This window comes from Cimex lectularius, unplaced genomic scaffold, assembly GCF_000648675.2.
Source record: "Cimex lectularius strain Harlan isolate CLEC.00 unplaced genomic scaffold, Clec_2.1 scaffold325, whole genome shotgun sequence".
NCBI classification, from domain to species: Eukaryota; Metazoa; Arthropoda; class Insecta; order Hemiptera; family Cimicidae; genus Cimex; species Cimex lectularius.
Window position 1 is genome coordinate 259,084 of NW_019392911.1, and position 10,959 is coordinate 270,042.

General features: G+C 35.7%; 1 long non-coding RNA gene across 1 annotated transcript; it reads left to right on the forward strand.

Moving 5' to 3' along the window:
- The first annotated feature begins 7,124 nt into the window (after positions 1-7,124).
- On the forward strand, positions 7,125-10,349 carry LOC106672989. Its single transcript, XR_001341332.2, has 3 exons — positions 7,125-7,340; positions 9,689-9,930; positions 9,997-10,349. It is a non-coding gene; the product is annotated as an uncharacterized LOC106672989 (long non-coding RNA).
- Positions 10,350-10,959: the final 610 nt, after the last annotated feature.

Genomic DNA, 10,959 nt, shown 5'->3' on the forward strand with positions numbered 1-10,959 from the left:
TTTATTATTAATTTAATCTATGTTTCAAGAAAAGCATTATGCTTCTTTTTGTTTCGATGCTGACAGTTAAAAAAATTAAATCTGGGAAAGATGGATGGAAAACTGCGTATTTCTTTTCAGCAGCTGTTCAAAATGTCCCGGCTTGACATAAACAATGACTGATTGCCAAGGGGTGGTTTTAGCTTTCAGCATAAATCTAAAACATATCGAAACCGTACAAAATAAATCAGCCTGGGAAAATTTTCAATTGGAACACATATGTAAAGTAATGAAGAAGCTTTTTTTTTATCGTTGAGAATGATTTCGTATTCGGGTTTCTTGTGAACCTTATCAGCATAAAATAAGATAGCTTTAAAAAAAGATTTTATTTAAAATCAGCGATTTTTAACCTCTTTTTTATCTTTTCATTAACACCTGCGCGAATTGCTGCGAAAAGCTTTTTTTAATCGAAGTTATGGAGCAACCAAATTCCCCTCAGACCAACACATCAGCAAAACTTGCGGGTCCCGATGCCCGCCCATCGTATTAATCAGCATTACTTTAAAATAGTATAAAAACCCTACTTCCCAAATATGTTGCCTTACTTGTACGATAGCCTTCTTCTCGTCCCTCTGTCGGTTTAAACTTTACTTTAAACTTTAAATATTATACAGTTTGGACAATAAAGTTTCAGTTTAAAAAAATGTCTTCTTCGAGCGATTACTTAACTGGCGCCAGGATCGAAGAGAATTCTCGTTAAGTAAAGATGGAAGAAATTCCCGCTGCGACCATTCGTCTCATCCAGGAGGAAACGTCTTGAAAATTGCCCAAAACAGAAGAAAGAAGAACCAGCACCCCGGAAAACTCGAACGTGCCTCCATAACGTACTTAACTTCGATGAGAACGATTTTGTATTCGGGTTTCTTACGAACCTTATCAGTATAGACAAAGATAGCTTTCAAAAAGGTTTATTTAATGTTTAGCGGTTTTAAACCTCTTTCTATTTACACCTGCGCGAATTGCTGCGCTTAAGTAAATTTGATAACATCTTAGTGCGTAAAACAAAACAAAATAAAACAAAAACATACATAAAACAGTAAAAACAGGAACTCCTATATATTAGCGTGAATCACTTTCACTGCCACTTAGAAGATCGCGAGACTAATGACGCTTCAGGAGTCGGCTTCAGACATGATCATTTCTGATTGGACAATTGTTTGTAATACGTCTTCTAGCGTTTTTTTCTCTACTTCAAGGTCATATTGGATATTGCGGTAATTCGCAAGATTGGATACATAGAAAGGAGCAATGACGATCGTTCGGAGTACTTCGATTGTAAAGATTGGATGTGTAAGATGTTGCAACGTTCGTTGAACCCCAAAATTCGATGCCTAATGCCCGAATGGGTTTCAATATAGTTATGTAAATGAGTTGTTTATTTTGTAGAGTCAATTTTAATCGTTTGTCCAGTATCTTTTAAGAAGTTTGAAGCTTCTTTTTAGTTCTTGTCTCTTGAGTAGTGGGTTCCATATGAGACGTTTATAGGTGGTAGGAGAGGGCTACTAGTAGCTGTGTAGTAGATGGGAACACAAGTTATGCCCCGAAGGGTGAAAATGACATGTTAAAATTTTTGTATGTTTATAACAGAAAAACTCTTCTACCGTTTGAACTTAACGATCTTTGATAAGATTTGATTTGAGATGGTTTTGATAAAAGGGAAGACATCCCTCCCGCGGGGAGCCGTGCAAAGGGTCGCCAGCCGACCGTACGTGCAAGGAGGGACTTTTGGCATTGCGGATTCCCTATTTGGGGATATGAATAAAAATCATTTACAATAACTATGGAAAAGTCCACATCCCCACGGGTTCGGGGTCATTCTGCTCTGAGCTCCCTTGTGATCACTTCCCAGACCCACAAGCCAAGCCGACAATCGCCCCCATACTCCTCCTCACGACAGGAGACCAATCTCAATCTCTACAATCTCAATATACAGTTTAGAAAATTTGTTTTTAAGATACTTTATTTCATCTTTCTTGTCTTATATGTTGCACAGGCCTTTATTATTTTGTCTCTGTCCGTTTCCCAGATAATTAAAGATAGAGTAGTAGGTAGTTTTATTCCGCTGTTAAGAGGACAGAGTGCATGTGTCTTAACGAGATTTTGGGGCACGCTAATATCACATGATCTGCAGGCGCCATGCTATCATATGGACAAACGGCGGTCACCACAATACCAAGTCTCCTGATATTACCGGGAGACAATTATGTGCAAAATCTTATTCTAATCATTACCACTCATCAGTAGGGTGGAAAGTACATATGCGTTGGCAGTGCTATCTAGCGGTTTAAGGTTAGAGACCTGGGAACGATGCTGACACAATTGAATATTTTAGTTTTGAAAGGGCACATGTTCAATTTTTTTTATACATTGAAGCTTTGACGCCACTATTGACGCAGGTTCCACTACTTTAGCGCTGTTTATAGTTGAAACGGCACATCTTCAGTCGCCTCCATTGCAGAGGTACAAGCGTTTTAAATAGTCGTTTAGTGAAAAAAGTCTCTTCTCCAGGACATGTGCCTTTCCCCACTGAACTTAGCGTTCAAGGTTTGTTGATGGCTAAAGAAATTACGTTTTTTCTGATGGCTGCACCGTGCAAAATCGCAATCACACAGTACTGCGATTTTTATTTGCACTTTCTGAATTTGGAAATACAATCAGTATTTCTTTGTGAGGGGACACAGCTTCAGTAGTTTGTGGCCAAAACTTTACAAAAACAAACTGCCCCTTTCAGGTAATTGGAATTGGCATTGCAAAGAAGAAATAAAATGGAGAAAATAAGTTTCAAAATATGTAAATGATGTTAGTTAGTTATTGTTAATTGGTGCATTTATGAGTTTTTTAGTGTTGATTCTGTTATGTTTATATATTTCTCAATCTTCGATACATCCGTTTTTCGTTCATTTTGTATGTTGCGTAGTAGTTTTATACTTGTTTATTTTGTCCATGGACCTGGTTGTTTTCAATTAGGTGATTCGCGTAATCCGATTTTTCGTTGTTGTCTCTAAATTATTTGATATGTTTTTTGTATCAGTCTTTATTTTTCGTCCCGTCTATCCGAAGTATTTGTTGGTTGTACAAACTATTTTATTTATTTATTACTATATATTTATTTTACTACTTATCTTCTATAAAAAACTTCTATAAAATATTCTCAAGAGCGGTTTATAATGTTGGATAAACCCATTCTACGGAATACATACCAGGGTCTTGTTTTTTCTAAAGACTGCCTTGGCGTGAGAGGCGCTGAGCTGTATTATCTCTGCTCCTTCTCTCCCCCCTAAGATACTTCCTAGTGGTCTCTGCATGTGCGCGATAGCCGGCTTTTAGCTTCTACAATTCCAAATTATAAACTTTTGTCTCCAAATAAGTTGTCTCGATAACTCAAACCTTTGTATGAAATCAAAGTGAGAAAAATTCTTTTTATAAAGAAGACAGCTCACATATATTCCCGGTCGAACTTATCACTACGTCATGATAAATACAATTTGTTGTCCGGAAGTATGTACGAACAAACGAATCAAAATTAGTATGAATTTTTAAGGGCATCTGAGTTCATTCTGCATAATAGCGTTTGTCATCTTGTCAAAGCGACCTACAGTCATCTTCATATGGTGTGATAGGTTTCAGAAAAACATTTTATTTGTCGTGCCAACGTTTCGATCTTTATTGAGATCATCTTCAGGGCCTGGGATTTACAAACATTGTTTACATTTAACAAATACATTTAGGATGTGGAAAAGTGAATTTATACAATGCAAAATATATTTTTTTTAAAAAAGTATTTCTACTCACTGAAAGTGTTTGTCTTCTGTGTAATTGTGCCATTCTTGCGTGTCGTGTTGAGCGTGCCAGTGAGATTTTGCTGTTTTATGTTTATATACGTTGGATTTTGAAGGGGTGGGGAAGGAAGTCGGTATAGAAAAGACATTTTTGTATAAGGTGTCGGCTTCTTTGAGGTGAAAAGAGCCGACGAGGGAAACAATGTGTTCGTAATGGTTTGGTCAGATTATCCTTTCAGGATTATATAGAAAGGGATAAATAGGAAGAGGACAATTAGACTACGTGAAAAATATTTGATTTGTGGAATGTAATGTAATGATATATGTATGTTATCTATATTGAATTTGATTAATGATATTGGCGTAGCTGCGACTGAGTTTACATGTTTTTTGCTATCATAGATATGTTGCTTTACTCTCTTGTCCAGATATTTGGATGAAAGACCGACGTAAGTTGCCGGACAGTTAAACAGTTGACTTGTAGATTACGTCAGATTTATTTGTTGTTGGTGTGGGATCTTTAATTTTGTGAAAAAGGTTTGGATGGTTTTATAATTTTTGAAAGTTATTTTGAAGTTATCGGACGAGAGAAATGTGTTTAATTTATGTGATAGGCCTTGAATAAATGGAATAAATGGCAAGGAAATGTATGCTGGTTTGTTTGTATTTGGTAGACTTAATGTAGTATTATTAGTAATAGTGGATGGTAGAAATACTTTGATTGAATATAAAAAATATATTTTGCATTGTATAAATTCACTTTTCCACATCCTAAATGTATTTGTTAAATGTAAACAATGTTTGTAAATCCCAGGCTCTGAAGATGATCTCAATAAAGATCGAAACGTCGGCAAGATAAATAAAATGTTTTGCTGAAACCTATCACACCAGACCGCATCTCACGATTTCTGAATAATTATCGATTAACGGTCACTAATCACCACACATTTCTACAGGAGAAAATAGTTTTCATTTTTACATACTTTCGCTGATAAATAGATTTACTAAAGAGATAAAGACCAAAAAAGGATATTTTCTATTTAAACGTATTTGGGTTTAAAAATAATAAACGCGTTAAGCGTTTTCAAGGGGAAAATTCATCTGCACTTTATAAAATTAATTTAATACACGAAAATAATCACTTTAATGTAATTTCAAGCTGTACATCTGTGTTTAATGCCCACTATTTTTGTGAAAAATGCAACGTCACTTATTCTAACAAAGAAAGACATATTTGTAGAGAAATTTGTTCATTCTGTTTCAAAAAACCGAAATGCAAAAAAGATCCTAAGCCGACTTTTTGTAACGAATGTTCGCGATATTTTCCTAATTATACCTGCTTCACAAGTCACTTAATGATCAGCAGTAAAGGGAAATCGATATTCCAATAAATAAAGCGATGTACTTTATGCAGCACTACTTACAATTCGGTTCAACGGAACGCACCTCATCATTGCGGTGAAATTTTTTGTACAATCTGTAACGTTTTCAAAAATAGCCAACATTTTTGCTATATTAAGTAGGATAAAAGGTCTCCTACATATAAAAATTTATTCATATTCTTCGATATAGGCAGGAGAAAAACTTTCAGACAAGGCTATACTCCACGAACCAAACTTATTCTTAGCTCAACAATCATGTTCAAAATGCGAGCTGGAAAATGACATACAAAAATTATGTACATATTGCGGGATAAAGCAACATATTTAAAAAAAAAAAATCCCAATGGGAGTTTAATCAATTATCTGCTTCTACCTCAAAAACAATTTGCGACAATAAGTTACAAAGTTCACAATGCTCAATCGTTGGATTCCCATTTCGTTATAAAAATATTACTCGAAAACCATGGGATTATTCCTGATCTTATAATGTGCAGAGGAAAAATGTTAAATTGAAAATTGAAAAATGTCAGCATTACAGACTTTCTTAATTACTTTCCGATGCCTCTCTCTACGCCTCCGGTAGCTTTCGACTTGCCAAAATCTTATAAAAAATGATATTTTCTTCATTTAAAAAAAAAAAAAATAGAAAATTACGGTTACATAGTTTAAATACCAGAAAAAAAGTATTATTCGCCAGACACAATGTCCCTAAAAGAAAGAGAAATATTTCTAAAATGGCATGATAGTCTTAGGGAGAGCAATTATATTTTCCATTTTAAAAAAGAATTAATCGATTATTGCATAAATGATGTTGATATTTTATGGCGAACGTGTACTATATTTCGAAAACTGCAACGTTGTTCCATTTGCTGAATCGGTTACAATAGCTTCAGCATGTAATTTGGTGTTTAGAAGCAATTTTTTTACAACCAGATAGAATTGGGGTGATACCTCGAAATGGGTATAGATTAGATGATAGACAGCCAAAAATTGCATTGAAATGGTTAGTTTGGGAAGAACACGAAAGAAAAATAACCATTCAACATGCAGGAAGAAATAAAGTAATCGTTATTTTGCGGACTAAATTGAAAGTAGATGGGTTTTGCAGTGCAAGCAATACGATTTTTGCATTTTACGGGTGTTTTTTCCATGGTCATCCCACTTGTTATCCTACAAAGAGAGATCAAAAGCTTCATCGTACATCTAATGACACAATGAACTGCAGATATAAAGATGCAATCAATAGAAAAACATTATTGAGGAAGAGGGGCTTCAGTTTAGTGCACGATTGGGAATGCGAATTCAATAACATGCAAAATCTGATGAAGAGTGTTCCAGATTTTTTAAAAATGATTCATTTTTTGATTTTGAACCCTTGAACCCCAGAGATTCATTTTACGGTGGTAGAACAGGGAACACCAAATTGTATTACAAGGCCTTACCAGGTGAAAAGATTAATTATGTCGATGTCTGTTCCCTCTATCCGTACATATGTAAATATGGGCACTATCCAATTGGGCACCCTGAAGTATTTGTTGGAGAAAACGAGTGTCGTCGTATAACCGGAAATGATTACGATTTAAATTCTATAGATGGGTTTGTTAAATGCATAGTTCTTCCTCCAAGAGATTTATACCACCCTGTATTACCTTAAATTATTATTAAATTGGAATTTTGACAACAGCGCAAGAAGGGACACATTGTTGACTGCATAATATTACACCAAAGATGCAATCATTTTCGCGCATACGCCTTGTCTAATTGGATATTTGTAAATAATTTATTAGAGATATTAAAATAATATTTAGCGCTCAGAAGAATTTTGTTTTAATAAGACGACAATTTGTTTAAAGAAAATATAATTTTAATAAGAAGGCAATTTTTAAAGCAAATATTTTATCTTGTAAAAATCTTATATTTTGTATCTATAGAAGGTTTTTTTTCCAGCTGAACTAGACCTCGCCATTAAAAATGCTAAAAATGTAGCCCCTGGTCAGGATGGTGTTCAATATGTGATGTTGAAGGAACTTCCTCAGATAGCCAAAACATATTCTCCTCCATATATTTAATTCTGCTTGGATAAATGACGTCTATGTTCCTGAATGGTCCACTCAAATTATCAGACCCATCCTAAAACCAGGTAAACCCCCTGACAAAGCAGAATCTTATCGTCCCATTACCCTCTCTTCAGTATTTATCAAAACTTATGAGCGAATGATTAAGGCACGCATCGATTGGTGGTTAGAAAAAAATATGAAACTTCCAGTAAACCAACACGGATTTAGAAAAGGGCATAACACTTTTGATGTGCTTACTTCCTTTACGTCTGATATTTATGAAAGCTTCTCGCAAAACAAATGTTTAGTGTCTGCGTTTCTAGATTTAACTAATCCTTTCAACTGTGTCAACAATCAATCTTTTAAACAGTCGCATGAGAGATATCAAGATACCGGTGCGAATAGTTACAGCCGTTACTAACCTATCGTGTAAAAGAAAAATATTAGTCCGATGCGGCGGCAAAATTGTAGGCCCACGGACTGTATATGCTGGCTTACCTCAAGGAACAGTATTGAGCCCAGTTCTCTTTTCAATTTATACCTCGACGATTGATACAGCGTTTTCTCCCAGCTTCAAAACACTACTTTTTTTCTCATGATATAACTGTTTACTGCTCCCACTTAAATTTAGACCTAGCACTGTCTGAATTGTCTGATGCAATGAATGTCCTCGACGAATGGAATAGAAACAGCGGCTTCCATATATCGGAGTCAAAGAGTGCAGTGACAATCTTTAAAGGAAGAGACGGATCGTTTCCAGTGAATTCATCGAACTGGGGCCTCATAAGTTCAAAATAATTTAAGTTACTTGGCGTCACCTTCGACCGCAAGCTATTATGGAGGAACCATATAACCAAATTAGTCGATATATGCGAAAAAGCAGTAAATATAATAAGATGTGTCACGAAGGTCCGCTATGGCTCGCACCCGAGTATTGCTCTCATGTTGTGTAAAGCTATCATTCTATCTGGACTAGACTATGGCTCTTTATTGTTAGGCGATGCGGCCAAAACTCATCTGTCGAAATTGGACAAAATTCAAAATAAATGTCTCAGAATATGTCTGGGAGCCATGCATTCCTCACTAATAAATGCTCTCCAGGTGGAGACCAAAATTATGCCTCTCACATGCGACGATCTTTGGTGGATGGCAGATTTTTATCCTCCCGCATAAAAATGTGGTGGTCCATTCCCTTCCTAGTATCCTTAAAGGCAATCACTTCATCCTCACACAGATTTTCAATTTAATATGTCAGTTAAAAACCTCCAACACTAACATTTATATAATCTGGGTAAAAGGACATAACGACAATGTTTACAACTATGAAGCCGATAGTCTGGCGAAAGAGGCGGCCATATCTGGTCCTTTGCAGTTTTTCATCTCGTTGGAGATATTAGATCTCATTTGTATAAGCACTCCTTGAGATCTTGGCAAAGGGGGTTTAGCTCCACAAATAATGCCAAAGTTAACAAATCGATTCAAACCCATATTCCTTCCCTTCCCGTGGTTCCGTTCTTTGAATTACCCCCGACAATCCCTCACTTCCATAATCCGCTTCCGACTAAACCACCATAGTCTACCTGTCCACCTTTACAAAATTAAGATCTTTAATTCCCCTTACTGCTCCTGCAACAACTTAGTAGTGGCCAATGCCAACCACGTCCTTCTTGAGTGCCCTCTTACTGCCTCAGGCAGAGAAACATTTTACAGGTCGCTGATAATGGCCGGCATACCTCTTCCCATCACTGTGCCCAATCTCCTATGTTACTCCCTCAGAACTAATGTAATTGAACCCCTAATTAAATACATTTACCGCAACAAAATCATTATATAACAGAATTGTATTTTGTTAAATAAAATTATTCATAATTATAAATCATTGGCTAATATGATTAACATAAGGCCATAAATTAGCTTTCCTTCAATCTTTTAAACAGTCGCATGAGAGATATCAAGATACCGGTGCGAATAGTTACAGCCGTTACTAACCTATTGTGTAACAAAAAAATATTAGTACGATGATTTCTGTTATATTTTGTATCTATAGAAGGTTTTTTTGTTATAAATTAAACGGTATTTTCATATAGGGTATTTTTTTCTGGAAAAGTTTACTATTTTTTTTAAGTAGAAAATATTTTCTGTTTTTGTGGGTTTGAATTAATTTTCAATATAACGGCATGAAAGTATGAATGTATGGTCACTGGCGTGGTGGTTAAACACTCGTAAACTTGAGCGATTGGACGGTCCCTGGCGAGGTCGTAAAACATCCGCAAACCAAAATTTTGTATGAAAATTATTTCAAATCTCCTCCTCGTTGTATCTCCACTTTGCTGTGCTCCAAGTGAGGAGGCTTTACAAACAAAGAGAGATACATAGTTTAATGTCTTCGTTTTATTTTATTTGATGAATAATAACAAAAAATAATTCACAGCATGGAGAATGTAGACATGCATGAACTTGCTTGTTTACCACGTTTATTTTCATCATATTGCTATGATGGACTTTAACCTCGATCAATCCAACAAGAGTATTTGTAAAGAAATCACACACACAACATGGATTAGACATGCAGGAACATGCTAGTCTACGTTTGATAATATAATGCGCATTCGATCAAACCAAGTTCATTTCGTCGTAGGCGTTCGCTGAAGGAGGTCGTCCAAATAACACAAGGTAATACATAAGAATACATAACTTTATTTATTTTGTACAAATATTGACTTACTTAATTTCATACAGATGGACTCTATGAAACTCGTACGTGCTCTCAACCAAATCACTGCTCCAAAAAGAATTTGAAAAATTTCCGATTTAAATGTAGCATTCGCTTGCGAAGTGAAGGGTTTGGTCAAAATCCCAACGAAATACGACGATGCCATTGTCGCCGACCTTAAATACTTCGGACCTACGTACATCGGAGACTCTTCTTCAACGAGAGTATTCCTCCCGAAACGTTTCAATGAGATAATCACCGCTTACGTGTTAACTTAACGACGAAACACAACGAAAAATGTCACTAGTATACAAAGGCGACCACGAAATTGAATTGATTTAATTGTAACACTTTATAAATAATATATATATTCTTCCAACCAGCAGTTTTTCTTAACCCATGACACAATATGGTGAAAGAAAGATAGCCACAACCCTCATCAAATACCATAGCGGTGAAAAAAAATCAGTGACGTCACTCGTCGAACCCATTGAAAAAATCAATGACGTCAGTCGTCCAACACAATTGAAAAGTGACGTCACTCCGAGGCCCCATCAGACCCGACGGCTAGTGGTGGGGGTGTCTGCAAGGAGGAAAAGTGGTGGTAAAAACTCTCGCCAGTCTTCATGACAGGGAAGGTGGAGGGGGTAAAACCTGTCTGCCCCAAGTGTCACCTATACTACTAGTGTATTGTAAGCTAAGAACAAACACCAGGGACTAATCAAAGGCAACATCGGAGAAACTTGAAACGTGATAATTTTATGGTGGTTATGGAAAATTTTTGAAACCTTGGGTAGCACGAAAACCATAATGATTTCACTTCTAAATTGGGATATTTAATTTAACTGATAATTCAAAATATAATGTGTAACCTCTTTAAAAAAATGTGGTTTTCTTCGTAGAATTAAAAAATTTCTGACAAATATGTTTGTTTAAACAAAATTAAAAATTTACTGAGATATATTGAACAAAGTACGATTGGAATTAGA